The sequence below is a fragment of the Pholcus phalangioides genome, unplaced genomic scaffold (assembly GCF_987345545.1).
Source record: "Pholcus phalangioides strain wild (caught in Gottingen) unplaced genomic scaffold, Ppha-v1.0 ptg000001l_1, whole genome shotgun sequence".
NCBI lineage: Eukaryota > Metazoa > Arthropoda > Arachnida > Araneae > Pholcidae > Pholcus > Pholcus phalangioides.
Window position 1 is genome coordinate 17,369,734 of NW_028301594.1, and position 16,947 is coordinate 17,386,680.

Sequence of the window (16,947 nt, forward strand, 5' to 3'; positions counted from 1 at the left end):
GAAGACTTTGATCGCTTTCGCGTATCAAAGAGTGAATTGATGGCGAATTGCTTTGGATGTTTCTCTCTCTCTCTTTAATCCCTTGAGCCAGATAGATTAATGTTCGTTTTTATAGATCTAAATCTCGTGTATCGTTTGATGTCTGTTTCCAAATTTTCCCGTTTTAACAAAAATAAATAAATTGATCAGCGAGTGTTTATTGTGTACGACTGCGTTTGTGTTTTCGTGAACTCGCGCCATTTCTTGTGGAGATGAGACTGAAATGAAATGTAACTTATATAAGACTTGTGTGTGCGTGTGGAAATGGTTTTCGGCAAGGGAGTAAATAAATTTTTGTTTGGCTCTGTTTGTGCTCGTTTAGTGTGTTTCTATGTGTTTCCATCACATCATTCTAATAGCACCAATAAACTAAGGACAAATGCCTTATTTGTGGAAATCAGTCCTAAACCAATGGCTCTTGGCCCCCCCTTGGAAAGGTTTTAGGGGGATCCGTGAAAAACAAATGACGTTGATTTTATATTATTATGTTCTGGATGTCATTCGGTAAAGGAGTCTTTGGTATTCATCTTATGGTTAAGGTTCTCTTGGGTTGTCTCATTGGAACAAAGCAGTGGTTTTCGAACTTTCGTCACCCGCGGCTCTCTTGCCCAATTCATGGTTCGCCTACTGCTCGTCAAAACAGTTTAGTTTAGTAGATATTTTCACTTATAAAAGAACCATGTTTTATAAGCACAAAGTAGGCATACAAATCAATATCCCCAGCTTGCCGTAGCCCCCCCCCCCCACTAAACGCGAAGTACACTTTGAGGAACATCGGAACGAAGAGTCAGTGGAACCCAAAAAGGTTAAGAAACCCCTGTTCCAAATCATACACCCTCAACACGTCTCGTCGTCCGCGATCCAAATGTGGTCCTTACAGTCCTTTTGAGTCACTCGAAGCCAAAGGTAATGTCAAACCGATATATGAATGCCACACCTTCGTGAAACATTTTAAAAACAAAAGCAATCTAATTTGGAAACTTCAATCCCTTTCGTATCAAAGGCTGAATTGATGGCGAATGGCATTAAGATGTCTCTCAGTCTTTAATCACTTGAGCCAAATGGATTAATGCCATTTTTATAAATCTAAATCTTGTATTTTTTCATGTCCATTTCTAAATTTTCCTGTAGAAAGAAAAAAATTAATTGATCAAGTGTTTATTGTGTATGATTCGGACTATTTTTGTGAATTCGCGCTACTTTTTTGGGGAAAAGACTAAAATAAAATGGAAATGACTTGGAAATAGTTTTTGGCGAGGGAATAAGTAAATTTATATTTGGCTTTTTTTTTTCTTTTGTTCGCACGGTCTACGTGTTTTAATCACATCGTTCCAATAACATCAATAAGCTAAAGGCAAATACCTCATTCGTAGATATTAGTCCTTCTAAATCAGTGGTTCTTGGAAAGGCTCCAGGGGGTCCGTGAGCTTGAACGAGAAAACAAATGTCATTGTTTTTATATAATTATGTGCTGAATGTCATTCGCTAAACGAGTCCGTGTTCTTCATCTTATTTGCAAAGAGAGTCCCTGGCCTCCGTTTCATTAAAACAATGGATCCTTGGAACCCAAAAGCTTAAGAAACCCCTGTTCTAAATAATACATGCTCAACCAGTCACGTCACCCGCGACCCAAATATGGTCCTTATATCCGTCTGTGTCTTGTGAAGAGACCGTAATATCAAACCAATATAAATGTCAGACCGTTTAAAGTCCAGGTGGCGTGGTGGTAAGATGCTCGCCTACCATCGCGTAGGCTGCCATCAGGACCCAGGTTTGAACCCGGGGAAGGATATATTTTCTCTAACCAGCTTGGGGCGATCATCGATAGATGGCGCATTCATTTCCAACCCAATTCGTTAACGGCAGTAAATTGCGTGTAGATATGTGGCTAGAGTTGATGTGGGTGGTGAGAGAGAGAAAAAAAAGTAGTAGAGAGATTTTTATAAAACATTTTAAAAATAAAAACGTAATCTAATTCGAAGACTTCAATCACTTTCGTATCAAAGACTGGGTTGATGGCGAATTGGTTTAGTTGTCTATCTTTAATCCCTTGAGCCAGATATAGATCAGTGTTTCTCAAGAGTTTTTAACCCATGTCTCCCTTGGTACCATATTTTGTTCTCGCACCCCCCCCCCCCACATCCAACAGCGAGACCCTTTCCACTTATTGAATGAAAAAAATGTATAAATAAGGTCTAACCCTGAGCTATACACGGATCCCGAAGGTCGGTGATCATCTCTCCCCCAAGAGCCGAATTATATATAATTATGAAATAAGCCGAATTATGAAATAGAGCTGGCCAAAATACGGGATGATCCAACGAACCTACACAATAAATCTAAGCTCTCGACAAATCAAAACGAATCACCCTTGGTCCACGCCTACCCTGGGCTAGAGTTCAGTGAGCCTCCTTCTTGTAGGGAGTTTTATACATGGCCTACTCAACATCATGTGATCTCAGGCAAAGTGATGATGTGGAGGCCCCATGCACAGCTGGTAGTAACAGCTCACATATTCATATAACATATTCATATAACTCGAAAATCATCGTTTCTGATCTGATCGTATAAGTCCCCTTGGATATGAAGCCATAGGTCATGCCCACATAGGCTAAATGGCCCTGGTTCTATGGAGAGCTCTGAGGATTTTGAAAATGTGTAATATATATATATTTCGCTTAAAAACTTTATTTTTTCAAAGCTGTCTATGTCCCCATAAACACTTGTTGCCCCCCCCCCCCACCCTTAGAATATTTCAGAACCTCAAGAGGTCCATATGATCCCAGATTAACACTAGAACTACCTACAACGATGGATAGTGGTAATTTTGACCGAATAGGAAGGAAATTAATATAAATTATATTTTTTTACAGAAACACTTCTTAAAGTGGTACCTACTTAGTTTCTTTGACTTATTTTTGCAATAAACCCTTGTTCATGTACCAACTTATTGTGAATTTTAGACGAAAAGGCTTGTTATGACAAGAGATGAATCCCGTGTTTTGTTACTTTTAAAAAGAGGTTTGATTGATTTTTTTGAGCTCTTGCAATTCGAAGCTTCATTTTCACTTGGCAGTCTACCGACAAGGTTTGATGTATAATACGAGAGAGAATTTTGATGTATAATACTGGAGAAATTTGCAAATAGATTGCATGTGCGGAATGAAGAAACCGTGAATAGTTGCCAAATCCAGAGCAATTTAAAATACATACACACGCAAGACAGAGCTCCTTGAAAAGTGTACCTTTAAGTGGTACGAAAATGGGTACCGGAGAAAAAGTAAAAACACCATTATAGAGCATCTGTTCCCCCAATATTATTAATGTTCGCATTATAGAAGACTGTCCGTCTTAGCATATTTTGCAATCATATTAGTTGAATATCTCCATAAGCGATCATTAATGACCGCTACCATCGCCTTCTAGGTAGAACTTCATTTTACCACTGAACACTGAGAAACTTACGACATTTAGATTTTAGAAATTAAAGCCTTAACGAGATGAGAAAAGTCATATCTATTGATGTCTATTTCTAAATTTTCCGGTTCAATGAAAAAATAAATTTTGAACCCCGAGTGTGTTTGTGTACGATTGGATTTGTTTTGTGAGAGAAAACGGCGGCATTTTGTTTTTCCGAGAAAAGACTGAAATAAAATGAAACCTATGACTTGGAAATGGTTTTTGGCGATGGGGAATAAATACATTTTTATTTGGCTCTTTTTTTGTGCGCAAAGTCCAACTACGTGTTTCCGGTAGAGATACTGATAAAAGACTGCGACTGTTGACTGATAAAAAAAAATATAGGTTTTTTCCCCCCCAAAGAGAGTTAAAGGATGGATAATTTATCTTTCTTCCTATTTCTCAAACATGTTTTCGTACGAGAGTATAAATAATTATATCAAGTGACAACACACGCTATGCGCCCTATTTTGTTGTTGCCCAATGGAATAATTCTTGTGTTCAATTCCCTAACCTCTCCAATATAAGTCTTATACGCTAATTAATGATTTCGGATCAGCAGTGTATGAGCAGTTTCCCAGAGATTCAAAATGCATTTCTGTCATCGGCTTTATCTGTTTTTTCGTGTGCTTTGAGCTATTTCCAATATGAGAAATTGAAACATACGAAATATGTATGTTTCAAATGTTTTCTCCCTTGAATTAGAATTGTTTTCACAAGCTTTAAAAATAAGTTATTTGTGTCGAATATTTTTTAATGCGTATGCTTTCGCTGATCATCGCCATTTTTGGGGGGTTTTTTTCGAGGGAAAAATATGGAAAATACAAATTTGACTTGAAGGATTGGTTAGTTTCTGGAAGTTACTCGTATCGTTGAGATTTCAGCTTTTCCTTAGGAAAATGGACATCCCGATAATTTTTACCTGTTTAAAAATGGACTAGCATATCCCTTTCAGATCCGAGCATTAATTTTTTGGAATGAAAAATGATTTTTTTTGCATTTTATATTCCAAAAATACATTAAAAACAAATGTCAAAACTTTCTTTTTTGTGAATAAATATATAATTCACTTCGCTTTATTTTTTTCATCCAAGGTTATGTGCAAGGTGTATTTATCTTCACATACAATTTTTTCCGGAATTTTATTGCTAAATTTTATGTAATATATCACACTTTTCACGGAGGCACTTTCAAAAACTTACCTTAAAAACCCTCTGAAAATTCAAAGGGGTGTGTGCCCCACCCCCAACATCAAAGGTGTGTGCGGGTGTCCTGTAAGTCCCAATTCGGTCTTTATGTCATCAACTATTTGTCGTAGAGGTGTGGCTCCAGTTTAAGAAATGCTCAAAATGTGTTTGGAAATCACCCTGTACCAGTTTTGCGAATGAAAATATACAGTGTATCACAGAATGAAAAATCTAAATTTTTAAACAGTCTTCCCCCCCCCCCACGTCCTTTAATTTTCAATGAAAAAGCTTTTTTTTGCCCTGTTTCTCTGTTGCTTCTGAGCTCAACAAAAGAAATTCCGTTTCTGAGTACAATATTCGCTGAGATAATTGAATTCAAAACTCGGAGAAAAGTTGGGAAAGAACAGCATAGAAGAATGGACAACTCTCATTTCCCATATTTTTATGCAATTCTATCCCAACTTTTCACCGTCAAACCGAAAGATACCCAGGCCACATCACCATATGGCAATATCGGCTCATTGTCCTCACGGACTGGATATATATACGTAATTTAAGTATAAAATCATAATCTACGTATAAAATCAGTTGCGAGATCACAATCTACGTATACAATCGGAAATCAAGCATATAATCCTATATTCCATATTAAATCTTAATTCAAATATAAAATCCTAAATCGCATATTGAAATCAATAATAAATCAGAAAAAATTCATAATCGATTTCATCCTCAATTCAAATCGTTCGATTTCCACGGCATTATACTGTTCTTGTGCTATCAGTGTCTTCTTTATAGTTGATCAGTTTCTTTTTTCTTTGTGAACGGCGAGGGGTTAAACGTTAATAAACGGCAATAACGTTATCGGTTGCATTTGCTAGAATATTACCAATGATCTTATTGGTTGCGTTTTTAAAGTTTCATGAATCAACTTTTATGAAGCATTTATGTTGTAATCCTCGCCTTAAAGTTAGGGCGACCAGAATTCTGTCGTAAAGTAAGGTTCACACATGGTTTCCCTATACATTCAACTTTTTGGCCCACGAGAAGCAGAATTACCGCATATCTGGTCCATGGATTGAAAAGGTTGTGTATCCTTCTCTTAGGCGGGCTATACTATAAAAGTCTCAGAAAGTTATTTTATAAAACTTCAAAAAAATTCAACCAATAAGTGTATTGGTTCTATTCCAACGAATGTAATTAATAGGCCTATTGGTTGCATTTTTAGTGTAATATGCCGGCCTTGGCATTACTTTATAAAAGCTTGATAAAAGATGTTTTACAAAACTTGAAAGGAACTACCAATAAGCCTATTTGACGGTTACATTCGCTGGAATGTATAACCGATATGTTTATTCCTTGTATAAGAGAAATTTACTAAAACTTCTGTAAGTTTAAGGGCTTTATTACGCTGAAAAGGCTAACTGAAGTTTTTTTTATAAGACTTGAACAATTCAACCAATAAGCGTATCGATTAAGCCCATCGGTTACATTGAATGTAACCAATAGGCTTTTTAGTTGTTGTTGTTGTTTTTTTCAAATTTTGTAAAAGGTCTTTTATCTAACCCTTATAGTATAATCCCACCCTTACAGTACCTACCGTTTGGGGATCACTTTACCATTTTCAGTTCAAGTGCGGAGTAAATCTATTTCACCATTTGTGATAAAATCTGGATGTCTACGCAGAAATCGGAAGAGGAAAAATAAATTTCAACTGAAAGGAAAATAGATCATATTCATAAAATTTATGGATTTTGTCTCATATTTTGAATCACAATAGCTTTCTGACCAATTCATAGCGATGCTTCTCGCTCTAAAAATTATATTGATCGGCCAAGGTTATTCCACCAGACAATATTCAAATTCCAGCCGCATTTTTTTCTCGATAATAATTTGCTAAAAAAAAATAAATTCCGTAGACAGCGGTAATCGACCCTTGCGACGAGACAAGAAATGCATGGGTTCAACTATCTCTACATAAACCACACACACACACACACACACACACAAAGATGAATTTTACGATACGTTCGGGAATAATGGGGGAATACAGCTCGAATTGCAATATTCGGAGAAAATAATTTGTCGAGGAAATTCCATTCGCGATAGACTGTAAAAAGGAAAAGAGAGTGAGAGGCCTCTTTTTAGGTTGTTATTCCTAGAACAACATTACCATCCGTTACCGCCTGCCTCTGGTTTGAATGGACGACTCCATTTCTTATTATAAGAGGCTTCTCGGATTTTTTTTTTTTTTTTCCTTGCTTCTACTTGGTCCCGAAGAGAAATGCTATTTTGTGGAAGAAAAATGCCGAACGAATTGCTAATTATTTAAAGTTTCTCTTCTCCCCCTTTCAAATATAGTTCAACGTTATGACCGGTAAACAATTTTCGCTCGCGAAAAGCTAATTAAGGCGGTGACTTTTATTTCTCATACGGCCAATATATTTTCTCGTAAAAAAGCCAGGATGGGATAATTTATAGCATGCGCTTGTTGAACATACGGACGTGAGACCTGTGGATCCGGAATTACCCATTAGACATCATTTTTTTTTTCAACTTTCGTCACTGTATGCTAGTCCTCCTCCCCACCATAGATTTTCTTGATTTTAGTCAGTGTTACTCAACTTGTGGTCCGCGAAGATTTACAGACTTTCAATTGTTTGCATTTGATTAGAATCAAATTTTGATCTTACACAGCAGTGTTTCTTAACCCCTTTTTCGTCCATGGCCCCCTTTGGATCATATTTTCTTGTCATGTTCCCCCAGGGGGACGAAAAGAAAATATCCAGTACCCCTTCCACGACTTTCCAGGAGCAAAAGTGGATTTATGCGGTTCTCTCCCCCCCCCCCGCTCCTATATTCTAATGTTTTTGACTACCTATTGCAAGAACTTGCTGCCCTATGCTTTAGCTGAGAGTTTCTCAACTTGTGGTCCACGACAATGGCATAGATGTCTCCCAGGCAGACATAATGATTCGATTCTTACTGAATGGAAAATTATTAAATTGTTGTAATTTATGTACCAAGTATCCATATGCGTTGAAATAAAAATTGTATCTTCATACTTAGGTTTACTATACCTCATCAAAGAAAATGCGGGAAAAATTGCGATCCTAAATACAGGATATCATTGATTGTAGCTAAAAGATGTAATTTATGGCAGATTTACTCATTACTGCAAAAATGGATGAAGGGTGAGTAAATAAAGGGCGGCTACAGATCGCAGCAAACAAAAATGTATTTGGCGGAAAAAGCATTCAAATGAATAGATGACCATATTTGATTGAGAAAAAAGGGGAGAAGTGGGATCTGAAATACGGTTAAATACAGGACGTCACCAATTGTCATCAGAATTGTGGTTGAAATCACTGAAACATTGAGGAAAAGAAAAAGTTGAGCGTGACAAATACGTGAGAGATACTAGACAACTTTACATCTTACCCCAGGGAGCAACCATTAACAACTCACGAGCAGTAATTCAGTGTCCCTGGGGGTTTATAATAATTACTTCACTTAAGTATTATATTTTACATTGTAATTATCACACTGTGGGTATACATTCACATCATATGGAACACACTTTACAAAAAATCTTAGAACAACTTCCATAGAGTAACATTAGTAGAGTTAACATTAAAAAGTCGTTTCATCAACATTCATGTTTTTGGCAAAGGAGGACGATATTAAATAGCTTCTAGCGGGCGCGGCTTTTATTTCTTAATCTATTTCTGTATTTGTTTGCATTCATTCGGTAGACGAATGCGTGAATTGAATAGAATATATTTTTATAGCATCAATTGATATTGTATAGTTACCAGCATTACATTTGCTATGAATGAATAGCATTTGAAAATATCGATTAAAATTAGATAAAAATCGATAAAATTTTTTTGATTAGCCAGTTAAAAATTTTAATCGATTCCCAGCTCTAAAAATAAGTTGCATGTACTGTCAAGTAGTAGTAAGAGAATAAAAATAAACAAAACAAGTCACTTCCTTACGACGAAAATTAAGCGACCTATTTAATGTCAAATTTTGCTTTTTTTTTTGTCAATGAGGGATCAGCTCAAAAAATATAAATTAGAGGTTAATTTTTTCTCTTTTAATGCCACTCAGTGTTACTCCTACTGGTAAGTGAAATTCTCTAATTATTTTGTTACACGTTTCGTATGCTAAAATTAACAAATGAAATTAATTACGTGCTTGAACATTGAAGGACCGGACACATCCCGCTTCTCATCTCAAGGAGATATCGATTATTATTGCACAGTAATTTTTATCGAATTTTATTCATAAATTTTTTTTTCAAAACAGTAGAATATCAAACATAATCACCTAATGTATAAACATCAGAGAGAGACATGTTTGACCCTGACATCTCATTATTCAGTCAAGTAAAAATTCAATTATTATGCTATTCAATTTCTGAACGATTCCTGAATCCTCCCTCAAAATTTAAAATAATCTTTCAATTTAGGTAATTAAATTTAACTAAATGATAAATTATCTTTATAATATCATATGCAGTGGTTAATATCTCAGTCGATGTTTGTTGTACGGCAATAAAACTTGCTTTGTTTTATATATATATATCTGAAAGTATAAAAAGTTGTGTTTTTTTTTTTTCAAAAACCTGTTTGTTTACCTAAAAATATCATTTACTTCATTTGAAACATTTTTTTTAAATTAAAAGCTTTTATCTATGGCCGGTGCGTAAGCAAAATGCCTGAGATTAATTTATAAATATTTGATTTATATGAAAAAATAGGTTATATTTTTTAAATTTTTACGATGAAATTTCAAGTTTTTGCCTCATTGATGGACTGAACGGTTCGTTTTTTTTAAGTATATAGGTATCGTGCTATTTCAAATGGGCGCAAGATGTTGATGTACTATTGAACAATACATTTTTTCTTAATATTAGAAAATTTGCAAAAACAAAAATTAAAAAGTTACGTATGCATTTGTGTTGGCATAACATAGCATATGCAATCGAAAATACTTGCACGGTACATCAAATAAATCGGTAGTTAAAAAATATATTTAATGATGCTGTAAATTTCTACTTCGACCAGCATTACAGTGTAAAAGTTTGATAAAAGTTTTTATAAAACTTGGGGGAAAAAGACCAATAATCCTATTGGCTTATTGGTTGTAACATTCGCTTAAATGAAAACTTTTATAGTGTAATGCCGGCCTTGAGCGGTGTTCTTAAACCTTTTTACAACTATGGTAAAAGTAGTTGATCGATTATGGCAGGCCGGTGAAATGGAAGAAATAATTTGCGGACCGGCATAAAATAAGTAAATGGGAATAAAATATGTTTAAACAAATGGGAACAATAATATGAGAATCGGCAAAAAAATAATAAATGGGGGAAATGTTTTTTATACGAACAAATAAAGAGAAATAATTTGCAGACCGGCCAAAATTGAAAAAAAAAATGAAAGAAATATTTTAGCAAATAAATGATAGAAATAGTTCAATATCATCATCTTTTGGTGTCCCGTGTAGGAAGAGCTTGGGTAATTTTGCCCATTACTCTAGAATACTGTTTCTCAACCGCCGGGCCGCGGCCTGGTATTTGGCCAGTCATGATATCAGTCATACCGGGCCGCGAGTGATTAGCCGTTTCATTTTTCCTCATTCATTTTCCGTTGGTCGTGTGTTTGACCGGGCCTTCGACTCACAAAAATTAATGAAACCGGGCCGTGGGCTTGAAAAGGTTAAGAACCACTGCTCTAGAAATAGTTCAGTAAATAAATGGCAAAAACCATTTTTTTCTGGGTATTTCCCGGCGGAGACCAGATGTCTTCCCTCGTGCAACTCGGCTTAAAATGTCTATTTCCTTGATGTATTGGGCTGAGAAAAAGCCGTCTCACACTCTAAATGGCAGAAATATTTTAATAAATAAGAGAGAAATAATTTGCGGACTGATGAAAATAAATAAGTAGGAGAAAAATAATTTGTGGTCTGAACGAAAAATAAAAAAACGGGAGAAATAATTTTCCGACCGACAAAAATAATTAATTGGAGAAATAATTTGCTGCTTGAACGAAAAATAAATAAGTCTTAAAAATAATTTGTGGACCGGCAAAAAAGGGAGAAATATTTTAGTAAATAAATGGGAGAAATAATTTGAACTGGTAAAAAGTAAGTAAAGGAAGAACTACAGTTAAATCCCGTTATAACGAATACCGTTATAGCGAAAATTAAGTTTTAACGAACACTTTTCTAATCCCCCAGATAAGGGGCCGTTCAAGTATTACGTCAGAAAATTTTTAGCCATTTTTGACCCCCTCCCACTTTGTCAGCAAAAGTCAGCAAGGCTGTGACCTCTCCCCCTTGTCAGCGAAATTTCGCGCCCTACCTCCTAACGCATATTGGTGGGATCAGAAACGTACCCGAGAGGGGGCACAGGGAGCTCGTGCGCTTTCCCCCAGACGGGAAAAAAAAAATTTTTAATGTAAAAAACATTTTTAATAAAAATTAAAATTTCGAGAAAGAAAATACCTTTTATGTTTGTGTGTTATAATCAATTTCTGTTAATTTCAATGCTATTTGAAGGGTAAGAACTCAAAATTTCTCTTTGAGAAATTCATTGCGACCCACCCTTTAAGCCATATATTCTAAACCCTTGACCCGCGGACCAAATGTGGCCCTGAAGGTTATCTGATGTGGCTTGCCCCCCTCAAACCCAATTTTGTAAAAATGAACTAAGCGGCACATTTACAGATTGCTTAAATGACCCATGGCACATTTTCAGATCACTGAAGTAGGCCCGTGGCACATTCAAAGATCACTTAAGTAACCTGCGACATAGTTCCAGAACACTTAAACGATCCGTGGCACATTTAGAGATCCCTTGATTGACATGTGGCACAGTTTTAGAGCACTTAAGCGGCCACCCCCAGTGCGGTTCTACATCACCCAAGTTACACCGGAACATTCCCAGATTACTCAAGTGATCCGTGACATAAGTACGGATCCACTGGAGTGATTTGTTGTACAGTTCCAGAGCACTTAAGCGGCCTGGACACATTTCCTGAGCACTTGATGGATCCGTGAAACATTTAGAGATCGCTGAAGTGGCTCAGTAAGGGATTTATCATTAGGGAGAATGTTAGTTCGGATGCCCACAAACTAGCGAAAGGTTTTTCTCGTTTTTGGCGCACAAAGTAAGATGCCATTAAGAATATTTCATATTTTCATAAAGGGTGGTTGATGACGTAAGCATCATCCAAACCCTCCCCTATCATCAAATCGGAAACCCCTCTTCCCTATCGATACCGACGTAATACTTGAATGAACCGTAAGTTCACATAGGAATTATGCTAAAATCTGAAATTCCTTTATAACGAAATTTCATTATAACGGAGTACTTTCTCCGGTCTCTTGGAGTTCGTTATAACGGGATTCGACTGTAATTTGAGCACCGACAAAAAAAAAAATAAAAAAAATAATTCACAGTTCTGCTGAGACGGTTTAAACCGAAATAATATCCAATATGAAGACGCAAGGGCGTAGCCAGGGGGGGGGGGGACTTGGGGGTCTGGTCCCCCCCCCCCGAAATGTGAGAAAATGACCGAAAAAAGGGAAAAAGATGGCCAAATCTATTGTTCTGCCACTTTGGTCCCCCCCCCCCGAAATGAAAGTGGTCCCCCCCGAACGAAATTTCTGGCTACGCCCCTGTGAAGACGGTATAGTGTTTAAAATTAATTCTAAAATTGCAATATCTGCTAGACGAACACTGTACTAGAGCATAGTTTTGGAGGCTTTTTGACAATGTTTGATCTAGACAAAATTCCGTTTAAGAATTCCTGAAAAAAAGAAGAGAGAAGTGTTAACATGTTGGGAATTTACGGGGAAAGTGTTCTTCGGCTTGTTTTATCGACTCGCCGCGTTTCCGATATTATTACGAGATAAATAAATAAATATTCATCGCTTTTGTAGTAAAGATGGCGGCTCGCCCTTCTCCCGCTACTTAATTGTATTTTGGGGCTCTCCCGTATTTGTTACAATCATCGATTCGGAAAACATCACGAGTCGTCGTCCGTCGGTGGAAGACGATGTGTTGTTGGTTGGTCTTGACATATATCCTTAGCTTTGAGCTTCTGCTGCTGCTGCTGCTTGGGTTATTGATTGATCTTATCGGTGACGACGAAAACTGAAATGGGGGGCGGGAAGTGGGGGCGGGGGCGACATGCACAAACAGAGGAAATTGTAGAATTTTCTTCTCTCTTTTTTCGCCCACCTTATTTTATTTATTTTTTTATCCTATTTCATTGAATGGTTGCTGCCGTTGGCAACCGACTTCTTTCCTTTATCTCGAGGTATAGTAGTACATAGTACCCCCTTACGGTATTATTCCAATACCCGCTCCCTCCCGATCCCTCTCATGCCGCGCATGAAAAATTGAACCGTTTTTAAATCGTTTCCTATCTTGGAATTTTTCAGTGAATTTCTGTCTGTAAATAGAGAAGAAAAAAAATGGAAAGACAAATTCTATTTCTTTCTGTATAACTTCGATTTTCCCGTCTTGCCGTAAACGTTTTTATTCGAGATACCGGTTTTTTCCGAAATATCTATTTCGCTTCGACTGTTTGTTGTAATTGAAAAGAATTCCGAGTGTTTTTTTTTTTTTTCATGTTTTCTCTATACAGTACTGTATGGATATGTGGAGTTATCGGAATGAAAATATTGTGATAATAATATACGTACGATTCGCCCTTTTTTTTTGTGTACATAAATGATGGGAACATTTGTACTAAAATAAGAGGACAGCCGAACAATATTTTATGCAGGAACGGAGATGATGTTAGGGTGAAAACGGGACGTGTGGTCAGCTAGTTAAAATTCATGGAGGGGTAGGTGGATCGAAAATATAATCTTGATTGATGAACGGTTCTTAAAGGGTTAACCACCTCCGTGATAAATCGTGTTATATTGATACGGTATTTCTACTAAAGAAGTGTTCTTCAACTTTTCTGCAACTGCGGACCGGTAACGGTCGATAATGGCAGATCCGTGGAATGGAAGAAATAATTTGTGGACCGGCAAAAAAATAAGCAAATGTGAAAAATATTGCTTCTACAAACAAATTAGAAAAATATTTTGCAGATCGGCGAAAAAATTAGGGTCGGTATACATCGAGTCGGAACATTTACCTGCATTAAGATAAGAATAGCAACAGACCAGACCAGACTCAAAATTTCACGATGGTGACTGGCCCTTAAAGCGGGCCATTAGCCAACAAAAAGGCTGGGGCCCCTTGGGGACCCCCGGTGAAGAGAAGGACAAGTGAGTAATGTATGTGTAGTTGTGAAAGTGCATGTATGAGAATAGCAACAGACCTCTGCAACAGAAAATTTATGGAAAATAAGATTTATATAGAGAATTTTATTCAATCATGACATTTCACTCGCAGTTTTGAGTAGAGATGGCAGCACTAACTTCACACAAGCACACATTTAGGTGCAATTCATCCTCTGAAAAGGGGAGGGGGGGGGGGCAAAATCATCATCACACACAAACCATTCCCGGCCTATCTGGCTAGGTTCAAAATAGTAGTCTGTGAAAAAGAGGGAAACAATTTTCATTTCATCTCAAAGTGTCATAAGACCACAGAGTTCCATTGAATTATCTGACCATGATAATGGTGTTCCCTGGGGTAGGATGTAAACTTTATTTTTTTTTTGGGGGGGGGGGAATAAATGCTCCCTCAGGAGAACCCCGTATGGCGAATTACATTTTCCATTCTGGAGGTTAGTATTTCATGAATTATATCAGATCAGGACAAGCTGACAACTGTGTGGAAACGACGCATCAGAAATCCCATGAATGCGAATCGCATAATAAATCTTGTGAAACATCTTGAAACATGCAAAAAATAATTCAGACGTCCAATTAACCGGACTGACGAATCCAATGACTCCGAATACAAGAATTCAATGATCCAGCATCCAATGATCACAACACTCTCGAGTATGGAAAGATCTATCCAGGCAGCCTTTTTCCTCCCTCGGGGATACTCCTCTACATCCCAGTTACAGCATCCAGGTGTGAATGTACCTACCGTATATACTCGTGTATAAGCCGAGTTTTTTTTGTGGAAAAATTCGTTCCTCGGGGGGGGGGGGGTTTGGCTAATACTCGGGTCAGTTTTTGGTGAAAAATATTGACCCGCCGAAATCAGTAGTCATTTTTGTAGCGGGAAAGATATATATTTTGTAGCGGATTAGAGTTCGGGAAACCGGCATTATTGGTATGGGATATGTTCAAATCCCACAGAACCGAGTGGGCTAACGTCGATTGTACAGTCTTTAGATGTGAGCATAACAAGTCTTTCGAAGACTATTTGAGGAATTTGTGGATCGAATGGATGAGTTCCGATGATAAAGAAATTACAAAAAGTGTTGCCTTGAAGAAACCTGACATTGGCCTAGTGTGCCAAAGGGTACATGAGGCGTGGAATTCTGTTTCCGCTGAAATTATCATCTGATCCTTCAAAAAGTGTTGCATCAGCAATGCGATGGACGGAACTGAAGATGATATCCTCTTTCAAAGTGACAATGACGATGAGGATAAAAAGGAAGATTCCGCACCCCCTGTAATGATCTGATGGATTAGGATGAGCTTGGAGACTCAGAAGGAACGGATTAAAAAGTTTGAATCATTTTCTATTGTAAATTTACGCAAGCTATTCATTTTGCATGAAAATATAAGAATTTTTTTTCTCTGAAATGCGCGGATTTTTTGGGGGTCGGCTTATACAGGGGTTTTCAATTCATTGCGGTTTTGGTGGTCCTGAAGTGGGGGGGGGGGGTCAGCTTATATACGCGCGAGTCGACTTATACACGAGTATATACGGTAGTTAAATAGCGTAAATAAGTATGCGTTTAATCTTACTTCCTTTGGTATATATATTTCATTGTTCTGTTATGTGTTAATCCTAATTGCGCGCGATGTTTTCTGATGGATTGTTTCCATAGAATGTATATAATTATGTCGGTTGCTGAATAAATAGAAGATGCTCATTGACACGACCGAACCGCCTAGGAAGTGAAGAGAGGAAGTTGTCTTGTGTGCACAACAGCTCTCTCTGGGCGTGAGCGGTCATCAATCAATCAATCAATCAATCTGAAAGGAGGAGGGGGGGGGGGGGTAATGGCTGAAAGAGAGCGGTAGTAATTTGTCATAATGGTGATACAACCGGGATTGTATTCGGTTTAGAAGTAGTAGTGAAAGATGAACCGCGTGTGGTTATATAGTATAACTTAAAACAATGGCGTAATTCCCCCTAATTCATCCCCTAATTTTTTTGTAACGGGTTGAACTGTGGTGCAATTCCTCGAATAATGGACGACTTCAGATGCTGAGGGGGGGGGGGGGAGGGGGGTTCAAGAGACCCGTACCCCCTTCCCCCTCTCAAGACAATCAGAAATTCAGAAATTGAAATATATTTTGTGAAAAATTTAGCAAATTACTATTTAGACGAAATAAATTTAATTCATATGAAGGTCTTTTAAAAAGTTGAAAAGCCAAAATTTTATATGGCGTTATAATCAATTTTTGTCAATTCCAATGCTATTTTAAAGTTAAGAACACTAAAATTTCTCTTCAAGAAATTCATTGCGACCCCCTCTTTCTAAGTCATATGTGCTGAACCCATGGCCCGCGAGGTCGGCTGCCCCTTTAAAGAACGCTTAAGTGCCCACTGATACATTAACGCATTTAAGCGGCCCGTGGCATATTTTGAGATCACCCAAGTAGGCCCGTGGCATGTTTTCAGATTACCCAAATAGGCCCGTGGCACATTCATAGATCATTTGATTGAATCGCGGGCAACGGCAAATTTACAGATCACTTAAGTGACATTTGGAACAGTTTTAAAGCTCTTAAGCTCTTAAGCAGCACATTCCCAGATTAGTTAAGTGATCCGCGGCATATTTACGGATCACTTCAGGGACGCGCGACACAGTTCTGGAGCACTTGAGCGGCTCGGACACATTTCCAGATCACTTAAAGGATTAGCGGAGCATTTAACGATCACTAAAGTGGTTATGTAGAGGACTTATCAATAGGAAGAATGTTAGTTCAGGTGGCAACAAACTACGGAAAAGTTTATCTCGTTTTTGGCACACCGAGTCAGATTCCATTAAGAATATTTGATATTTTTTATAAAGCATTTCAATAATGACGTAAGCATCATTGAAATCATCCTCCCCTCTTGTCATCAGAAATGAGCAAACCCGAATTCCCC